The sequence below is a fragment of the Podarcis erhardii genome, assembly GCF_964252035.2.
Source record: "Podarcis erhardii genome assembly, chromosome: 10".
Lineage (NCBI taxonomy): Eukaryota > Metazoa > Chordata > Lepidosauria > Squamata > Lacertidae > Podarcis > Podarcis erhardii.
The window spans coordinates 68907594-68927500 of NC_138500.1; positions in this window are offsets into that span (position 1 = coordinate 68907594).

The following is a 19907-nucleotide window of genomic DNA, read 5'->3' on the forward strand; positions in this document are numbered from 1 at the left end:
GAGAAGCGAAGCCGGCCTCTCACCGAACGCCAGGTCCCGGGAAAGGGCGCCTGGGATGCTGAGTGGGGCTTGCGCCTCCGAGGGGGAAGCTTGGCTTTGCGAGCGAGACGAATGAAACTCCCGCCTCGCCCTTTTCTGTTGCTTAGCGGTGGAGGGAGAGAAGGGGGTGCGGCGCCTTTGCCCCTAGAACTGTGGCATTGGAGAGGAACCCAGAAAGAAAACAAAAGCGAATCGAGGTTGACACGTGTATTAGTCACTTGTGGAAGGAGTCGAGGCATGCTTGCGCCCAGCAGCAGGAAACAAGCTAGGGTCCCTGGGCAAGTTACTAATTAAAATCTGCTGCAACCCTTTCTTCAGGAAGAAAGTTTTACTGCACGTACTGCATAGCTGTCAACTTCCCCTTTTTTAAGGGACATTCCCTTATTCCGAATAGGATTCCTCGCAAGAAAAGGGAAAAGTTGACAGCTATGGTACTGTGCGAGTAATAACTTCCTAGTAAACACGGCTTCCAATGATTAACTGACCACTTAAGGTACTAGGGAAAACACACCAAACACTGTACTCCCAATTCACAGTCCAATACCTGAATAAATAGAAATATTTTAGCCTGGCAGCTTAAAGCAAACGATGGTATCGGGCATACTGGAAAGCCACCTCTGAGATGGCCCATTGTCATGTTGCTACCCTCTGCACCGCCCTTAGAGAAGGCTCACTGAGAAGGACCTCTGATAACAAACAGAGGCTGGATCTACATTGATCTGCTAAACTTTTTTTAAAAAAAGTTATATAAAGTTTAAAAAGAGTTTCCCATTGTCGCTGGCTCGTTGCAGAGCTGTCTGATGTCACCTTTTAATAACACATTTATAACGTTTTAAATGACAAGTGTGGATTAGTCCACAGTGTCCAAGTAGGTTCGTACGAAGAAAGGCAGCCCTTGTGGGATTGAGGTCCTGAACATAAAGCTTTATAGGTTAAAATTAACACATCAAACTGAGAGCAGAAACTAAAGGATAAGCAGTCCTCATCATAGCGTATTACCAACCACACACGTCAAAACTCCAAATGAACCACTCTGTTTAAAAAGCAGGGGGTTAAAATTATCATGAATACAACAAATGTAATTTTGTAAGGGACCTGAAAATATCTGCCTTTTCATACATGGAACTCTCCTCAAAGAGCGAAATAGATTTTCCAGTACTCATCTTTTAGTTATCTCAACATGACAGTGTCTTCCATAAGGTGGCAGCATATGCCAATTTCCAATATTGTTACTATTCCCTTGCTCTCCTTTTAATAGCCAGAGACAAATTAGAATGCTGTGATTTAGTAGTCGGCAGGATATCAGGAAAAATACATGGGGATGGCAACCCTATTGATTCCAGTAGTTTGTGAAGACACTTTATTAATGAAGAAGAATTAACCCTGACTCAGTTCTGGCATAAAGCTTTATAGGTTAAAACCAGTACAGTGGTACCTCGGGTTACATACACTTCAGGTTACATACGCTTCAGGTTATAGGCTCCGCTAACCCAGAAATAGTACCTCGGGTTAAGAACTTTGCTTCAGGATAAGAACAGAAATTGTGCTCTGGTGGCGTGGCGGCAGCAGGAGGCCCCATTAGCTAAAATGGTGCTTCAGGTTAAGAACAGTTTCAGGTTAAGAACGGACCTCCGGAACGAATAAAGTACTTAACCTGAGGTACCACTATACTTCAAATTGAACCCAGAAATGAATTGGTAGACAGTACAGTTATGCAAGAATCAATGCTATGTATTCAGATCACCTCACCCCAGTCAGCAATTTTGCCACTCAATTCTACACTACCAACCTTGAATAGGATATGGTATAACTCAACACCAAAACCCAGTGTACCATCCGAGAGAGAGACTGCAAGTCTCCATGAGACTATAGGACTATGGCGACAGGAAACTAGAGAGAAAAGGCTCTATACACAGAACAGCCTGGCTTCACGATGTACGTGGCACGAGTGCACATTGCTAACACTTCTCTGTTTAGAACCCTAATAAGTCCTTTGCCTTGAGACCCCAGAGACAAACTAAACAGTTATTTGTGCCCACTGTCAGGTCTATTCCTTGGTAGCTCCCAAATAGGACTGGCTCCTCGCTTGACTGGCAGTGATGCAGCACTTCAGATATCCGGTGACACAGAGGTGGACTGTTCCATAGACCAGTGTTTCCCAACCTTGGGTCTCCAGCTGTTTTTGGACTACAACTCCCATCATCCCTAGCTAGCAAGACCAGTGGTCAGGGATGATGGGAATTGTAGTTCAAAAACAGCTGGAGGCCCAAGGTTGGGAAACACTGCCCTAGACAACCCACTTGGTCCTTGCCCAGAATCCAAATCTTCACTGCTCAAGCTGCCAGGGCCTTTCCCAGGATCAGGCTCCTCTCACAATTCCTGATCCCTGCACCCCAGCATGCTAGGACCTTCCCCTGGGTTGGACTCCAACTCCCCAAGCTCCTCCATTCCTTGTCTTCTGACCACATCTCTATGGGGCTCTGTACAGATTTCAAACATGCCTCTCAGAATGCCTCTCTTCTGTGCTACTGGAATGCACACAAGGAAGATGGAAATGCAGTTTTAAAGGCCGTTGTAATAGGTGTCTTAATTCTATCAGATGACCAGGCATGAAAGTTGATTTTTCAACTGCATCGCAAACTCCCTCTGTCACTACATGCATTCTAACTGAAGCGCATTTTGAGCTGTGTATAGTTAGGGATGACTCCCCCCCCCCCACGTTTTCCCCTTTCCTTCCTGCAGAGAAGTGTGGAGGAAACTCATATTCAGCTTCGCCATGGCAGATTACTTGACCTTTCTTCTTCTCTGCTGGCTATTAAAACCGACTCAGCTGTCAGAACTTCATTCATCTCCTTTCCCATTCTGCTACTGGTATTCCAAGGAGGTGGGTCGGTTGTGGGTTGGGGTTTTTCTTCAAAACAGCATGTGGGTCAGTTGTGGGTTGGGGTTTCCTTCAAAGCAGCATGTACAAGTATGTCTGGCAATTGTGCATCAGTGCAAGTATAAATAGCAATACTAGAAAGGCACTGCTGAGGCTGATAATGTTTTCCAATCTCCTTGTGAGTAATATGGGCCAACATCCAGTTGGGTAGGTGGGGGAGGACTTTTTATTTAAATTGGGAGGGGGGGACCCCACGTTAGCTGGAGGAGAGCATGGTGACATTTAAAGTGGTCAAAGCGTCATGGTAAACTCTGAATGCTAGTAATCCAGATTCCCAAGCGATCGCTGAAATGTTTTCAAATGCACATGTGATTTTTGGATCAAGCATCCTCTTACATCATCATCAAACCTTTTATTGGCATCACATACGAACATCCAAAACAAATCAATACAGAATTACCACTTCCCCAGTGGCACAAAACATTTGCTAAAAGAAAGGAGGCAGAGCAGTCTATTGTCACATCTCTAGGTCTCCAGGGAGATCAGACATATGCAGTGTATTTCGACGACAAAAAACCAAATAGAGATATTTAGCCACTAACTTGGTGAGCTCCTGATCATTCTCCAGTAATAGAAAATGTATGACCTCTAAATCTGGTTTCCATTTGGGGATACAGAGTTGTTGATCTAGAAACTGCTGGCGGAGATCAGCCTATAGTTTACAATTAAGAACCATATGTGTAAGGGTTTCCACCAGAGGGTCTTCACGTGGGCAAATTCTTTCTCCTTCCACCCTGCCTGAGAACCTTCCCCAAAGGAGGTTGGATGGATTTGAATTAAACATGGCCAACGAAAATGCCCTTCTTTCTTGAGGGTTAAGCAGAAATTCAAGGTAATTGTGGTTAGTTTCATGTGCCCAAGAAAGTTGAAAATAAAGAGGGGAACATGTTTTCTCTGCTGCTACTGTTAGTTCTTGGCGTTCAATATCCCACAACCTAGTTTCTATTATAGCCTTGGCAGGTGGTAGGGACATCGCTTGCAAAAGTTCCACTGACAGTTGCTGTACCTTCTTGTTAAACTGTTGTAGCCCTGGGGAAAGAAAGGGGTCTGACAAGACTTTGCTGAGGAGAGGATTTTTATCTGATGTAAGGCAGATGTTTAACCAACATAGAAGAAATCTCACCCAGGCAACAGTCTCTACCTTGTGTTGACCTCCCTCTAGACACAAGGCTACACAGCATGGGACAGTAAAAATCTTGAAGAGGAAAACTGGCTGCACACGTTCAACCAACTGGGTAAACCCTGGCAGCCAGACTGGAATACCATAGAGCAATTGAGCTATAATTTTGGCGCTGAAGACCTTGAGGGCAGAGGGGATATGCAAATTACCTCTTGTTATGAAAAAACACATTATGGCCTGCATAGACATCTTACTGGCATTCACCGCCGTCGCACAGTGTGTGAACCAGAGAAGCCTATGATGGAATGTAATTCCCAGATAGTTGAATTTGAATTTCCCACCAAATACCCAGCTATAGCTCTTGCGTGAATTCCCAAAAACCATTATTTTGCTTTTGTCAAAGTTCATGCACAATTTCATTCTGGACAGATAGTCAATACAGGAGTTTAACAATAGCTTTAAACCAATTCTTGTCCGTGAAAGCAAAATCATATCATCTGCGTATAGAAGGATGAGAATGCTTGATGCGTTGAGTTTTGGGCCAGTGCTGAGTCAGACTTTATGATGCCGAATCACTGCTGTTGAGTCATAAACATACCTTTCATAGAACAGTGCATACAGGATTTTAGTGTAACAACAGTGGGAACGGTATGGATATAAATGACTTTTCAACTCTGCTGCTCCTAAATTAGATTTTAAGAGCTAGCTCTCCTGGTATAATTCCACTTCCATCCTTCTGCGTAGCCTCAGGTTTATAATTCATTCCACCACAGATACACACCCATCCTTGAGTGGTTTGTGTAGGCCAAATTGGCATGTAAGAGTAGAGGCTGAGTTGACCTGTGCAAACATTTTCATGCGCTGATGAAATGTTTGTGCAATTGCTTCAGCCACTTTACAGATTCACCTACATTTGCCAACCCCACTATTCAACCCACCTTTGGGCACCCTTCGTTGGCGAAGACTCAAACGACCTACATGAGAGCCAGTGTGCTGTAGTGGTTAAGAGTGGTAGACTCGTAATCTGGTGAACCGGGTTCGCTTTCCCACTCCTCCACATGCAGCTGCTGGGTGACCTTGGGCTAGTCACACTTCTTTGAAGTCTCTCAGCCCCACTCACCTTACAGAGTGTTTATTGTGGGGGCGGAAGGGAAAGGAGAATGTTAGCAGCTTTGAGACTCCTTCGGGTAGTGATAAAGTGGGATATCAAATCCAAACTCTTCTTCTTCTTCTTCTACATGTAATTATAGCCCACAGCCCCTTTAGAGGACAAACATTCAGGGCCGTCTTAAGCATATCCAGTGCCGTGGTGCAAAGATCCCTCTGGCACCCCCCTTTCCCACAGTTGTTGACCTTTTTTTAGGGCTGGAGGAAGCGGGCAGCAGCTGGAAGAGGCAGAGACTGTATGCAGCACCTCCCAGCTCAGCTGGTCGCTTTGTGCCACGGTGGCCATGGTAGGCAACACACCGAGCAAGGCGCCCCACAGAATTCGGCGCCTGCAGGCTAAAAGGGGAAAAACTGAGCCGAGACTTGGCAGGAGCGACGCATACACCCTTGCTCATTCAGCGCACTCGTTCGGTGTTCCCTGGACTCTTGCTTGGTGCCCTCCAGAACCTGGCGCCCCGGTGCCCCACGCCACTAGCCTTTACGGGTAAGACGGGCCTGCAAACATCCATTTCAGGGGCAGAAAGCATTCAGGGGAGCATATAACTTAATACAACTGTGGCTTCCTTGCTCCAAATCGCATCCTCCCCTCAGCAGCTTTCTCCTCCTCTTGTGGGATTTTAAAATTATGTTTTCCCACGCTCAAAAGCCAGGAGGGGAAACCGTTTGCAGGGTAATTAGGGAAACAGGGACAGGAAAGGAAGGCTTAAACACCATCATGTGCCGCCACCGGCTGCCTCTTTCTGATCTCTCTCAACGTAAGTGGTTTGAACAATCTAAATACTCTGTTGTGGAAACCATGTCATAAGTAGTTTGGGCCGTGCTAAAGCAATCATATAAGGGATTCCTTACATAATTAATGTCATGGACTGGCTGGATTCAGACGAATGGTGGGAGGAACCAGCTGGGGAAGCACCCAGGGAAGAAGAAGGCTCAGGGGCTCAGGGAAGAAGAAGAGCCCTGGGAGTGGGACAACAATGAGAGGTCAGAGTGAGAAGACTGGGAAGAGGAGGTGTTGGAAGCTGAAGAGGTAACAGGGCTTAAGTGAGCTGGGAGAGTGTGTGGCAGACAGAAGTTCAGAATCAGAGGCAGAAGCTGAAGCAAGGAGGGTGGGAGGAGAAAGACCAAGAGGCAGAGATGAGTCAGGCTGGTGAAGATTCACAGGTGTCTCCCCTTCCTGCTGAGACAAGCTCCTTTGTCTCCCAGAACCAGAAGAGGCATGAAAAGGATGGAGGAGAGATTAGCTGTGTGCAGATGCAGTCTCCGATTGCTTGGGGGAAAACCCCTGCAGACGAGGAGACTTAGGCAGCTGTGGGAAGGCAGGGACCTTCAGTCTCAGCAACTGCTTTTTGAGGGCAAGGCCCACCAGAGATGAGTTGCTCTGCTCACTCAGCCTGATGCTTCTGTGTCGATTCCAACTTGCATGGTGTGATGCACTGCTGGCTCACTTCTGACACTCACTTCTGATATATTTAACCCACATTGTGATCAAGCCCACTTAGACAAAGACTGGGCAAGACCCACTGGCCGCCACTAAATGGTCAATATTTTATGGGAGGAATTCAAGCACATGCTGGGAAGCTGGGTTTACGCAACTGAACTGGATTAAAGCGCTCTGTTGCCCTAGTGGAACAAATCCATATTTAATTTTATTTCATTTTTTAAAAATTGATTTTTTTGCGGGTAGGAAAGTGACACAGAAATACACTGCAAAGTACAGTGGTACCTTGGGTTACATATGCTTCAGGTTACATACGCTTCAGGTTACAGACTCTGCTCACCCAGAAACAGTGCTTCAGGTTAAGAACTTTGCTTCAGGATGAGAACAGAAATCGTGCTCTGGCAGCGCGGTGGCAGCAGGAGGCCCCATTAGCTAAAGTGGTGCTTCAGGTTAAGAACAGTTTCAGGTTAAGTACGGACCTCCGGGACGAATTAAGTACTTAACCTGAGGTACCACTGTATGGACAGAGCAAACGATTAACAGGAAGATGAATGAACACCCCAGGATGGATGCTCGTTGTCATCAGACAAATCCGAACAAATGCTCAAGAAGGCCTGGGCATGGTCTAACCTGTTGTTTTTTGTCTATGGAGTTTTCTTGGCAGGGATACTGGCGTGACTTGCCAGTTCCTGCTCTGAGTGGGTCACGTTTAGTCAAAACTCTCCACTATGACCTGTCTGTCTTGGGTGGCCCTGCACAAAAGACCCTGATGTTGGGAAAGATGGAGGACACAAGGAGAAGGGGATGACAGAGGACAAGATGGTTGGACAGCGTTCTTGAAGCTAACATGAGTTTGACCAAACTGCGGGAGGCAGTGGAAGACAGGAGTGCCTGGCATGCTCTGGTCCATGGGGTCACGAAGAGCTGGACACAACTAAACGACTAAACAACAACATGGTCTAACCTCTGTATAAGGTTTGTGCAAATGAAGCAGGAAGAATGCTTAATAAACAAGTCATCTGAAGGAGCCCAGAGAATAATGCTACTAAGGTTAACACATCCTGTCTAGGATAGTCCACAGTGAGGGTACAACTGAATTCCTACGCGGTGTCGTCTGCCTTTCCTTTCCTGTTTCTTCTCCCTTTGAACCTGAGCTGATCTTGAAGTGAAAGGCAAGGCATTGTGCAGGAATCCACTGGAATGTAGCCATCGAGGGACATTCCTTTCACCCAAACAATAAGCGGGAAGGGTCACAAACATAATAGCTGCTGTTAACCTTGCAAGCCGTGCTACAGTAACACGCTTGCAAGGTTTACCAGGGAACCGATGTTAATGATTATCTCTCGGCAGGCAGGATCGCGGCCACTCTGTACTTAAGTTGCACCACGGTGCCTACCTTCAACCAGCTTTCCGCAGCCACCAAGAGCATCATTACGTGACATATTAATGGCGGCGTGGGATGGGAGAGGAATGGAAAGTTTTGGGGCAGCCTGACTTGATCTTTGCAAGTGGGACGCACAGGCCTTCTTAGGATGAGACATTTGCGTGGGAGGAACCAGCGGGCTGGAAAAGGCAGGTGGGAATTCAGGATCCAAACAGAAGCCACATTCTCCATGTACGCATAATGCAATAGAGGGTCTTCTCCTGTAAACAACTTCTGTTATTAGAGTATATTATATTAAATCTGGCTCCCTGCTTACCCAATCAGTAAGAAGATCCAGGAACAGCTGCCACAGGGTCCGTTGACTTGGAAAGAAAGACTCCGGGAAACTTAGGGTGTAATATGGGTTTATTTACAACTACAGCCATTGAACATGGAGGAGCAGGCAAATATTGAAATCCAGCAGCAATCCACTTCTTCTCCCTCCCTGGCAAAAAAGAACCGCCCCCCCAGCTGCAATCCAAGGCCCAACTTGTTTTTCTCTACATGCACCTGCATAGGCCAGGTGTATGTGCCCAGGAAAGAGCAGCTGTCACAAGTCACTGAAGAAACACCTTCAAACTCAGGGGTAGATTTGTTTTTTCCACCCAGCTTATGGGCCACATTCCCTCGTGCAACCTTCTGGGAGCAACAGGAGCAGGTCCAGAGGATCAGAATGGCCAAGGCTAGAGGCCAAGAGGGAGTGGAGCAATGGAGGAGGTTCTTACATTTGCACAGTAGGGTCCATCAGAAGTTTCCACACAGAGAAACACATGACTTGGTTCTCCATCTAGGCAAGCAAGAGGCATTATCCCAGTTCCAGAAAACATCCCAGCCAAGCAAAAGCGGTTCAGGAGATGCAGAGCATGGCCAGTCAAGATATGGTGGCGCCAGGAAGAATCTTGAAGGTGGATCGAGAGGGTCACATTTAGTCATTTGGGTCCACTGAATCTGTTGAGAAAAGTCGGCATTACTTAAATCCCAATATAATACACCAGTACTGAATGGAGTGAGGGCGCAATTCATCTAACAGGATGTGTGCTTCATCTAACAGGATGTGTGCATGGTGATATTGTGCTTCTATTGGCCCATTTGTGGGTGGCATAGTACCATCAAGGTTGGCACAATATCTGATTAGTAGCCACTAATGGAGTTTCCAGGAATGCTGACAGCGTGTCTACTGTTCTCACACCATTTATATATTTTTCTACTTGTATGTTATTCTTCTATTTATTTTTATTTATTAAATTTGTATACTGCCCTCCATCTGAAGGTGGAAGGGTGTTAGGATGCTGTCAGTGGCTGGTCGCCCAGGAAAGTATACAGACAAGGAAAAGTTTCTTACTGTCCTTTTTTATTTCAGTATTTACAGAGAGAGGCTATAAAACCCAGCCTATTGGATAGTGGCGTTGTCTTGAGTGAATCTCCACCCCCCCCGTCTCTCCCACTTCCTCATTCGTCACTTCTATGGGTGCTGCTATATGCCCTCTGTCTTTGAGCTCTTTGCTCTCCTACTTTTGAGGCTCACTGGGTTCTGGGAGACGGAAGGTGTGGAATGCTTTATAATGACAATGTGTCAGCCAGCTGCCGCTCCGGTTCTGCCTCCTCCTCCTCCTCCTCCTCTCCTATTATTTTCCAACTTTCCCCCTTATCTGCCTCTGAGCTATAACCTCCCGCAAACCACTGATGTAAATCTATTCAGTGGTACCTCGGGTTAAGTACTTAATTCGTTCTGGAGGTCCGTTCTTAACCTGAAACAGTTCTTAACCTGAAGCACCACTTTAGCTAATGGGGCCTCCTGCTGCTGCTGTGCCACCGGAGCACGATTTCTGTTGCGTGGCGATTCCCGCCTCCCCTCAATTGGAATAAATAAAGACACAGGACACCATTGATTAAGGTTAACGGGCAAAAAATTGGCCACAACTTTATTGGTTGCAGGTAAGAGCGGTATTGGCTTAGGCATTGGTCCTATCAGACTATCCGGCTTCAGCCTGTTAGCATGAAAACCGGAAAGGGTTAACACCAGCAGGGGGGGCCCTGGGATGCATATCACTAGGAACTCCCCCAGGGGCCACTGCTCGGGGGTGTGCTTTAAGCCCTGGCCTCCATAGGTTTCAGACGAGGCAACGCCCCCTGGAATCCTTTACTGGATTACCCTTAAATATTTGGGGGAGGTGATGGCGCTCCTCCCCCCCCCCAACACATTTACATAATGATACCCCTACCAGTGCCTAACTGCCATAACCAAAAGATGTTGTGACGATTTGCTACGAGGTAGGCGAAAAACCAAATGGCCAGTGCCAATTCGCCAAGTGGAACAAAATCCCACCAGGCCCCTTAACGGCGACCAAACGAAGTCCATAGCAATGTCAGAAGGAAAACCTAAAGGGTGGGTGGGTGGGAAAACAAATCTGCAGCACGGGCGAAAAGGGGAGATCCCGGGGCTGCGCCAGCCTTAAATAACCCAGGCCACGCCCCCGGAGCCAGCTGATTGGCTGGCTCCGGGGCTGACACGTCCCAAGGATTCCCTGGTCGTCTTCCTCTTCCTCGTCCCTGGAAGGGTCAGGATGGGGAGGCCATTTCCACCACTCCTCCTCTGCCCAGTCACTGACATCGGGCAACTTACAACATAAAAATGAGAACACAAAATAGATGATAAAACAAAAGCAAGCCAATAACCCCCGTCCCACAAACACATCTGAAAGGACGTAGAATGGCCAGGTGATAGAGAAATGTTTTCATCTGGTGCCTGAAGAGATGTAATGAAGGCGCCAGGCAAGCTTCCCTTGGGAGAGCATTCCAGAAATGGGGAGCACCACATTGTGTTGCCACCCTCCCGACTTTTGTGGAGGAGGCACACAAAGAAGGGCCTCAGATGATGATCTCAGGGTCCAGATCGGTTAATGTGGGGAGTGTTCCAGTTTTGGATTTAGAGCAGTGCCAGAGGGTACAGAATGCTGGGTGCCATGGGGCAATCATCACCATCATCTAAAAACCTTTCTTTATATGGGTACCTAGGAAGAAGATCCACAAAAAAGGTAACTATATCAAAATGAATTGGCTGTCCTGCTGGTATATCTTTGGGTCAAGCCTAATGTGAGTGTGGGTTATTTCTTACTCCATTTATTCACACACCCCAGTCAGGGACCATCCTTATTACGTCTCCTGCTGCAAAGGAAAGCCAATCACCTTGAGATCATTCCATGAAAAGTGCTAAAGAAAATGTTGTGACCATTCTTAAGGCTCTAGAAAAATGCCATTTATTGTGAATCATCAACTGTGGCCTATTGGCACATAAATTTAAATAATGCCTTAAATTTACCTAGGTAAATGCTGGATTTGCTAAGGAAACCAGGCTTGCTGATTTCCAACATTTAATAGTTGCAAGGAGTACAATGGTCTTCTAACACACCTTGTTACAGAGAAACCACATTTCCCCAGCAAAAAAACCAACATTTTCACCCAAACTCCAATAGTTTGTCACAGAGGGGGGGGGGTAAACAGCTTTACAATTTTATATACTTACTAATCTTTTACCCCATTTTCTTAGCCTAAAGGAACCTGTCAGGGAACTGCCATCTTCTGGGAAATCAGCGTAGCACCAGTGGAGAAGGGGGGCAGATGGGGGAATCGGTGAGGTGGCTCCATGACTCCTCGCCGGAGACCAGCGGGGAGAGCACGGGTCCTCCACTGCCCACACCATCCCTGCGCAGAAGGCTTCCGTGCAGGGAGAGTAGGAGGAGACTAGGCGTCAAAGAGCTTCTTTGCTGGAAGAAGTTCAAGAAACGCCCACTGACGGATTCTGCCAGCGATTGAGACAGCCACGGGTGAGTGGCTGTCCAGACAGAAAGGGTTCACTCAGGCAACCCAGCCAGGTGTGTGGCGCCGATTTACGCACGAGCAACCCCTAGAACCATTACAGAACCCTTTCTCTTTTGCACTTTATAGGTGGGAGTGTCACTCACCTGATCTCTGATCACCTGCATCACTGCCCCATACTGGGATGAAGGGAAGGCCAGTTGGTTGGCACAGTGCAAACGCACTGGTGGGCATGTCAGATTTACCTCACCCCTTCCTTTCTCCATCCTGGTATGCAGCAACAACACAAGTGACCAGAAGTCAGCTGAACGCTGCTGTCCCATCTTGCCGTCTCTGCTATGTGATTGTCATGGGCATCTATTGGCTAGTGCCTATGAGGAGAAGCACACTTGCTCTGCACAAAGAACTCACCTTTATTGCAATTTTTGTCCCATTATAATGCAACTGTATTCCACACAGCTCCACGCAGTTCTGGTAACTGAGAGGGGAAACAAATTCCCCCCAAAAGTATTGTACTCAGTGCTGGAAAATGTGATTATCCTACAACCTTGGGAGAAAGATACTTAGATATCTCCTGACAAAAAGGAAACAACTGATTACTACGCAGAACGCAGCTGGTAAATAGACAGGGAAGGGAGGGAAGGAGTTGGCAGATTATCTTGGAAAGTATTGCTCAGTGTATCAAAGTATATCAGTATTAAAAGTTTATTAACTTTCGTCTAGCTAATAAAAAGATTGCTCGGCTATGTACTGTCAGATACTACGCAATCTTCAATAATGTTCCTTCCACTTAGAACTGGCTTGTTTCCAAGGATCTATGCAGTCAGTAGTATTACAGGCCCAGGGGAGTTTGGCCTTGCGTTTCTTGAATGGCAGTACGCTGCAATGCCACACACAGCAACTCTCACCTTTTCAGAGGCAGATTGTGGGCTCTTTCCTTCCCCGGAAGCTGAAACAACATTTACTCAGATCTAGGGATAGACAAATCTAGCCATTTCGGTTCTTCGAGCTTCTGCTTTTCCCAATTTTAAATCCACTTCTTCATATTTCTGCAACAATTTGCTATTTTTTTTAATATATTTTTTTAAAAAAGAAATGTCATGAAAATTAATCAGTATTTTTGTGCAAATTTCTCATGATGAAACTTTTTTTATTCAGTTTTAACTTGATTTCGCACATTTCTGGAAGCAGTTTCCCCCATACCTCATGCATTTCTGCAGATTACTTTCACCCATATATGCATTTATCGTCACACTTCACAGCAACAGATACATTTTTGTTAACATTATTGGCTGGAAAACTGTGTTACAACAATTTGGAGAAGTGCACATTTCGTAAAGGTGGCTGTGCTTTGGTTTGCACAGTGTTCCAAAAAGTATGAATTTGGGAAGTTTCACCTTTGAACAGAATTTCTTCTCTACCCCTACCTTTCCCTTCAAAATTATAAGAAGGCTTTTAAATATACTTGGAGTCGAGAGTGGATTTCATGCTCTTTATTCAGCTCATAGTGGTGAGGAGGAATGTAAGTTCCCCCACAATATCTGCTTTATATACATTATTTACATAATGGGCTGCACGTGATTGGCTAATTCCAGGATTCTCCTGTAGGCCAATCAGGTTGTGGATTCACTTCCACCTGGAGATGGATTGGGTGGCTCCTGCGGACCAATCAGACTGCTGCATTGTTCTAGGACCAATCAGACTGCTGCATTTTGGATCCTATTCAACTCAGTACATAACAGGCTTTATATGCCAGCTTCACTGTAGCCTTCATTTGGTGCAGGAATTTTACTTTCAGGATAAACAGGACTCAATTTTTGCCCCTACACAGACACACACACCGGTTTTAATTGTTCTCCAAGACATGGAGGGGAGGAAAAAGAAAAACCGGGCCATTTCAGGATCGAATCAGAAACTGGGACAGCTTCTGTAATTCCGGGACTGTCCCTGGAAAATCAGGACACCTGGAGGGTATGGAGTCACAAATAAGGGCCAAACTACAGTTAACATTCCCTTTGCATTTAAGGTAGGGTTGCCATATTTCAAAAGTGAATATCCGGATTTCACCTATTTCCGCCTGGACACTGTTTCCAATGGCCAAATTCTGGACCTATGGCAACCCTGATAAGGGCAGGGTTTTTTTTTAAAGTGCAAAGCTGTGAGGGATGGAGCAACTGATAACTGATGAGATCAGATAAGGAGCTAATTCATGCTTTGGAGTTGCCAGTGGTGTATTTCCTCCCAATGCAAACCACCTTCCAAACAGGGGGATTTGCCAGTCCTCCCCACATATATATCTGATGCAATTTGCACTTTCTTTGTAAAAAAAAATGCATTATCATACATAGTTTATAGGACAGCGTGACAACAGTTGACTAGTACTTTTACGAAGTATTTCACCTAAATCACACACAGGGTCACATGCAGCAGCCAAGCTTGACAACATGGGTTCTGTCTTAGTCTGCGTTTTTACAAGACTTTAACAGGGCATAAACTTCAGATTGCACATGTGTAGCCAGGCCCGTGCAGAGCTTGTCTGAGGTCCGGGGCAAAAGTCTGGTTAGAATAATCTTGAACAAAAACGTCCTCCTCCCCTGGCCAGCTTAGCTCTCCTAGGCTCGGGGCAAGTGTCCTTGGGTGGCCCTGCTGCTCTCTGCACGGGCCTGGTGTAGCAATTGAAATTTAAACCCAGAGCATTTTGGGGCAGGATTCAACCACATACCAGCAAATGGAGGTTGCACGATGGAAGTTGATTTGGAGGTCCAACTGATGTGATGACCATGTGTCAAATTTTACACTGAAGAATTTGAAAGAAGAAGAGTTTGGACTTGATATCCCACCTTTCACTCCTCTTAAGGAGTCTCAAAGCGGCTAACAATCTCCTATCCCCCACAACAAACACTCTGTGAGGTGAGTGAGGCTGAGAGACTTCAGAGAAGTGTGACTGGCCCAAGGTCACCCAGCAGCTGCATGTGGAGGAGTGGGGAAGTGAACCCCGTTCCCCAGATTACAAGTCCACCACTCTTAACCACTACACCACGCTGGCTCCAACAAAGAACCATAAAAGAGGAGAATAGGGTCCTTAACATTGCCTGCTTAGCACCTGAACAGCAGACTGAGTTGACACGTGGTCAGGGTTCCTGCCTATAGCAAGATGCACAGTATTAAAAATGCAATTAAATTGTAGTAACTGTTTCAAAATTTGCTTCCTTTCTTTTAAAAGTAGAACATATTTAAATGTCTGTCCCTATATATATATACAGTGGTGCCTCGCAAGACGAAATTAATCCGTTCCGCAAGTCTCTTCGTCTTGCAGTTTTTTCGTCTTGCGAAGCACGGCTATTAGCGGCTTAGCGGCTTAGCGCTATTAGCGGTTTAGCGGCTTAGCGGCGTTTAGCGGCTTAGCGGCTTAGAAAAAGGGGGGGAGGGAAAAAACTCGCAAGAACTCACAAGACGTTTCGTCTTGCGAAGCAAGCCCATAGGGAAATTCGTCTTGCGAAGCACCTCAAAAGACGGAAAACTCTTTCGTCTAGCGAGTTTTTCGTCTTGCGAGGCATTCGTCTTGCGGGGCACCACTGTATATATATACTTCTTCTTGTTTGCTGCCACCCTACTCACTGCACTACTGATAGGACTGTACCACTTCAGACCGCAGTTGGAGAATTCAATGTCTGAAGGCTCCTTCACATTTTTTCAAAAAGGCTTATTCCTGATACGGTACTTTGTACTTGCAGGTAGTCTTTTCTTAAACACACACACACACACACACACACGAGGGAACATCATGTCAGGATATGGCTATTTTTCTAGAAAAGGGGGTTCTGGAATTCACCACAAATGCCTCCCTTGTTCTCTTAGAATGGCAATGGTGTCCACCTAAGAGGGGCCAGAACTGAGTTCCGGCTGAAAAAAAGCCCTGGTCCCACACTTGCATTCTGAAGTATCGCCCAACCATAGTTATGACACACAACCAATGCTGATCAAGTGTTTCAGATATGAGATCCATAGGATTCAAAGCGGTGGCAGGAAATCAGAATGCCTGAGACATGCCTTGATGTTAGACAAGTCTAATCCCAGACTTACTCCTCAGCCAAATGCCCACTCATAGTTTCATCCCCTCAGCGGAAACGGTTTTTGGCAAGAGCATCAGTGCTCTGAATGAATGAGGCCAGAAAGAGCCATGTCCCAATGGTATGTGATCAAAGGCTTGCTCTTTCCTCTATTTCATAGGATGACACACAAGGTCACAAAGGTCCCGGAATTCTTGGAGAAATGTTGAGATGCTTCCTTTTGTGTGTGTTGGCGTTTCAAACAACAACCCCAAGGATTATGCCAGTAAAAATAAATGTGACTATGAATTAAGAAAGCAGCTTTGTGATCATCCACTACTACAGAGCAGAGGCCAGGCTACGGTTAGTCCAATGTTATTTCTCCTCGGCGACTCTATCAAAAGTGTGGCCGAGTTGCTAGGAGTCCTGATTTCACGCACAAAGCCCGCTTTTATGTTTGGCCATGTAATATAGAAATGCACATTTTTCTATGGAACTATGTGGTGCTGTGCTTTGGGGCCAACACTATTACGGAATGAAATGCTTCCATACCCTGGGCTCCCTTTTTGGAGAAAAGAGTTATTCCAAGATGAAAAGAGCAGGCTATCTCTGGAATAAAGGATGTGGCCTGCAAGGACACTCAGGGAGACAGCCCTCCCTTGCCTATGTTGGACTGAAAAGGTCCAAGTTTGATGTGTACCAAGCTGTACAGCCAGTCCCCCTGCCCCTAGATCTGGCGTCATGGAACTGATCTTGGTTTTCATCACATGGTGCTTTTAACTACGGTATTTTTCGCTCCATAAGATGCACTTTTTTCCCTCCTAAAAAGTAAGGGGAAATGTGTGTGCGTCTTATGGAGCGAATGGTGCTGCGCAGCGCCTCTTCAGTGAAGCGGGAGGAGAAACAGAAGGGGCTCCGTTTCTCCTCCCGCTTTGCTGGAGAGGCGCTGCGCAGAGAGGGCCACCTTAACCTCACTGGGTTGTTGTGAGGTTGTTGTGTGATAGCCCTTGTTTAGCCCCCTGAGCAACTTGACAAACAGACAGGAGAACATTATTCTTGTTTTCCCTCTTCAGTCAGTCTTGGATTCCATCACAGCCCAAACCATGTGCCTCTGTCTCTCCAAATGGCCAGATGATCCCATTTTTTTCCTGGGGCTTTCTGTGAGAGAATGAAATCCAAGCACTAATGCCTGTTAAAATGCTTCTCCTGTTCACTTGCAAAATCAAGCTTTTGAAAAGAGGCTATACAGAAATAAAAATTCGGAATATTTTTTTTTCTTGTTTTCCTCCTCTAAAAACTATGTGCGTCTTATGGTCGGGTGCGTCTTATAGAGCGAAAAAAAAATACAGTATATCTGTCCGGCTCCTAGAAGAGGATTTTGTGCATGAACACCATTTCTAGGGTTGGGTTGTTGTTATTTAAAACACACACACACACACCAATTTTTAAATACAATATAATATTTTTCTCAGTACCCAAGAAGTGCCCCAAATATGCAGCATCCCTTTTCTCTGTATATTGATGGAAGGTCCTGTTTCACCGTCTTGCTCGCCTGCACATTGCCACCATGTTTGATATCTAACTGGAGAGCCCACAATGAACTATTACACCTGTATCCTCCGCAGTGTAGAATCATAGAATTGTAGCATCGGAAGGGGCCACGAGGGTCATCTAGTCCAACCCCCTGCAATGCAGGAATCTTTCATCCAATGTCGGGCTCAAACCTACGACCCTGGGAGTCTCATGCTTCACCGACTGAGCTGTCTAATTTGGCTAAATGTAGCGTGACAGCATTCCTGCTCTGGGGTCTAAATAGGGATGGGTGACAATGAAATCTGTCCATTTCAGTTTCTATTTTTTCCAGTCTTAAATCTGATTCCCCACATTTCCACACCAGCTTGCTATGATTGTTTTTTTTCAAAGTCCTCGTGAAAATTCTAATGTGAATTTCTCCCAAGTATATGAATTTCTGTATTTTTCCCCTAACGTGCACATTTTTTGGCAAAGCAGCTTTCTCTACTATGATGCATTTTGTATGTAGTTCTCACGAATATATTTACCTGAGAATATTTTATTTGGCGCTGTAAAATTCATCTCTTTTTTTGCCATTCATCTTTATTGGTTTCTTTTGACAAACATTCACGAAATCACGTTGTAACATCTCAATTCTCCTGTAACTAAACATGTGATTCTAAAACATAATAAAGAAAACGAAATATATACTTATTCATTTGATTCATTTGTACTCCATTTACATTTGACTTCCCTCCCCTTCTTACTTGGGTCCTCTATTTTACTTTAAATGCCCCTTATAACACATCTATATATTTGGTAACCTTTTCCCCCCACTATATTTTAATATTTTTTCTTACAAGAGTTATTCTAAACCAGTCACAAAATTTAATTCTCCATAATGATCTTTCACATATTGTTTAAATATATTCCAATCATTTCTGAATTTTTGTTTTCATTGATCTCTTATCTGCCCTGTCAGATAAGACACTAAAATTCAGAGGCACACACATTTTGAAGGGTGGCGGTGTTTTGGTTCACATACTGTTTTGGAAACTGGATGTTAGCCTTTCATGCAAACTGAACTGAATTTGTCACCCATCGCTATTCCCAGATATTTCTTTTTTCCCTACATACCTATGGGTTCCTTAGGGACGCGGGTGGCGCTGTGGGTTAAACCACAGAGCCTAGGACTTGCTGATCAGAAGGTCGGCGGTTCGAATCCCCGTGACGAGATGAGCTCCCATTGCTCGGTCCCTGCTCCTGCCAACCTAGCAGTTCGAAAGCAAGTCAGAGTGCAAGTACAGTGGTACCTCGGGTTAAGTACTTAATTCGTTCCCGAGGTCCGTTCTTAATCTGAAACTGTTCTTAACTTGAAGCACCACTTTAGCTAATGGGGCCTCCTGCTGCCGCCGCACCACCAGAGCACGGTTTCTGTTCTCATCCTGAAGCAAAGTTCTTAACCTGAAGCACTATTTCTGGGTAAGCAGATTCTGTAACCTGAAGTGTATGTAACCTGAAGCGTATGTAACCCGAGGTACCACTATAGATAAATAGGGACCGCTCCAGCGGGAAGGTAAACGGCATTTCTGTGCGCTGCTCTGGTTCGCCAGAAGTGGCTTAGTCATGCTGGCCACATGATTCGGAAGCTGCCTGCGGACAAATGCCAGCTCCCTCAGCCTATAGAGCGAGATGAGCGCGCAACCCCAGTCGGTCACGACTGGACCTAATGGTCAGAGGTCCCCTTTACCCTTACCTATGGGTTCCTTTGGGTAGGCAGATTCACCCCATGTTGCTCTCCTCCTGGTTAGAATGGATTGGAACCATGAACTATATTATTAGAGGGAATATTATCTTTTAAAATAAGTCCTGGGCACTCGTATGTGGCCCTTTGTTCTTTACAATGTTTCCCTTCTAATGCTAAATTTAGCTCATGGACTTTCCCCTTATTTTCCTCTACTCTAGCTAATGCAAGCCATCATCAAGATAAAGTAAAGTCATGTTGTTTCTCACTTACATTGGCCTCTTCAGTTTACAATTAGCAGCCGTGGCAATGAAATTCAGTGCCGCTCCAGAGGTTAAACCCACCCGCTCCATGAACATTTTGCATAATTCCAGTGCCGTCCATAAGGCTGTGAACAGAAAACAGCAGATGCTTAGGGAAGCAGAGATTTCCATGCCATCCCGGCTTGGTCAGAATCAGTCGCATTCCGTTTTGGCTATTGTTCAAATTTTGCGGGAAATTTTTTTGGAAGCGAAACTTAAGTCAGGTTTGGGGTGTGCATCTGTAAACTGACTTTGAAAGAATATGTGAACCAGATGTGATGTTCAAAGATGTCCCTCTTCTGTTTTCTGCACTTTTTATTCATGCATCTTGCACATTATTCCCTACTCAGAATAAT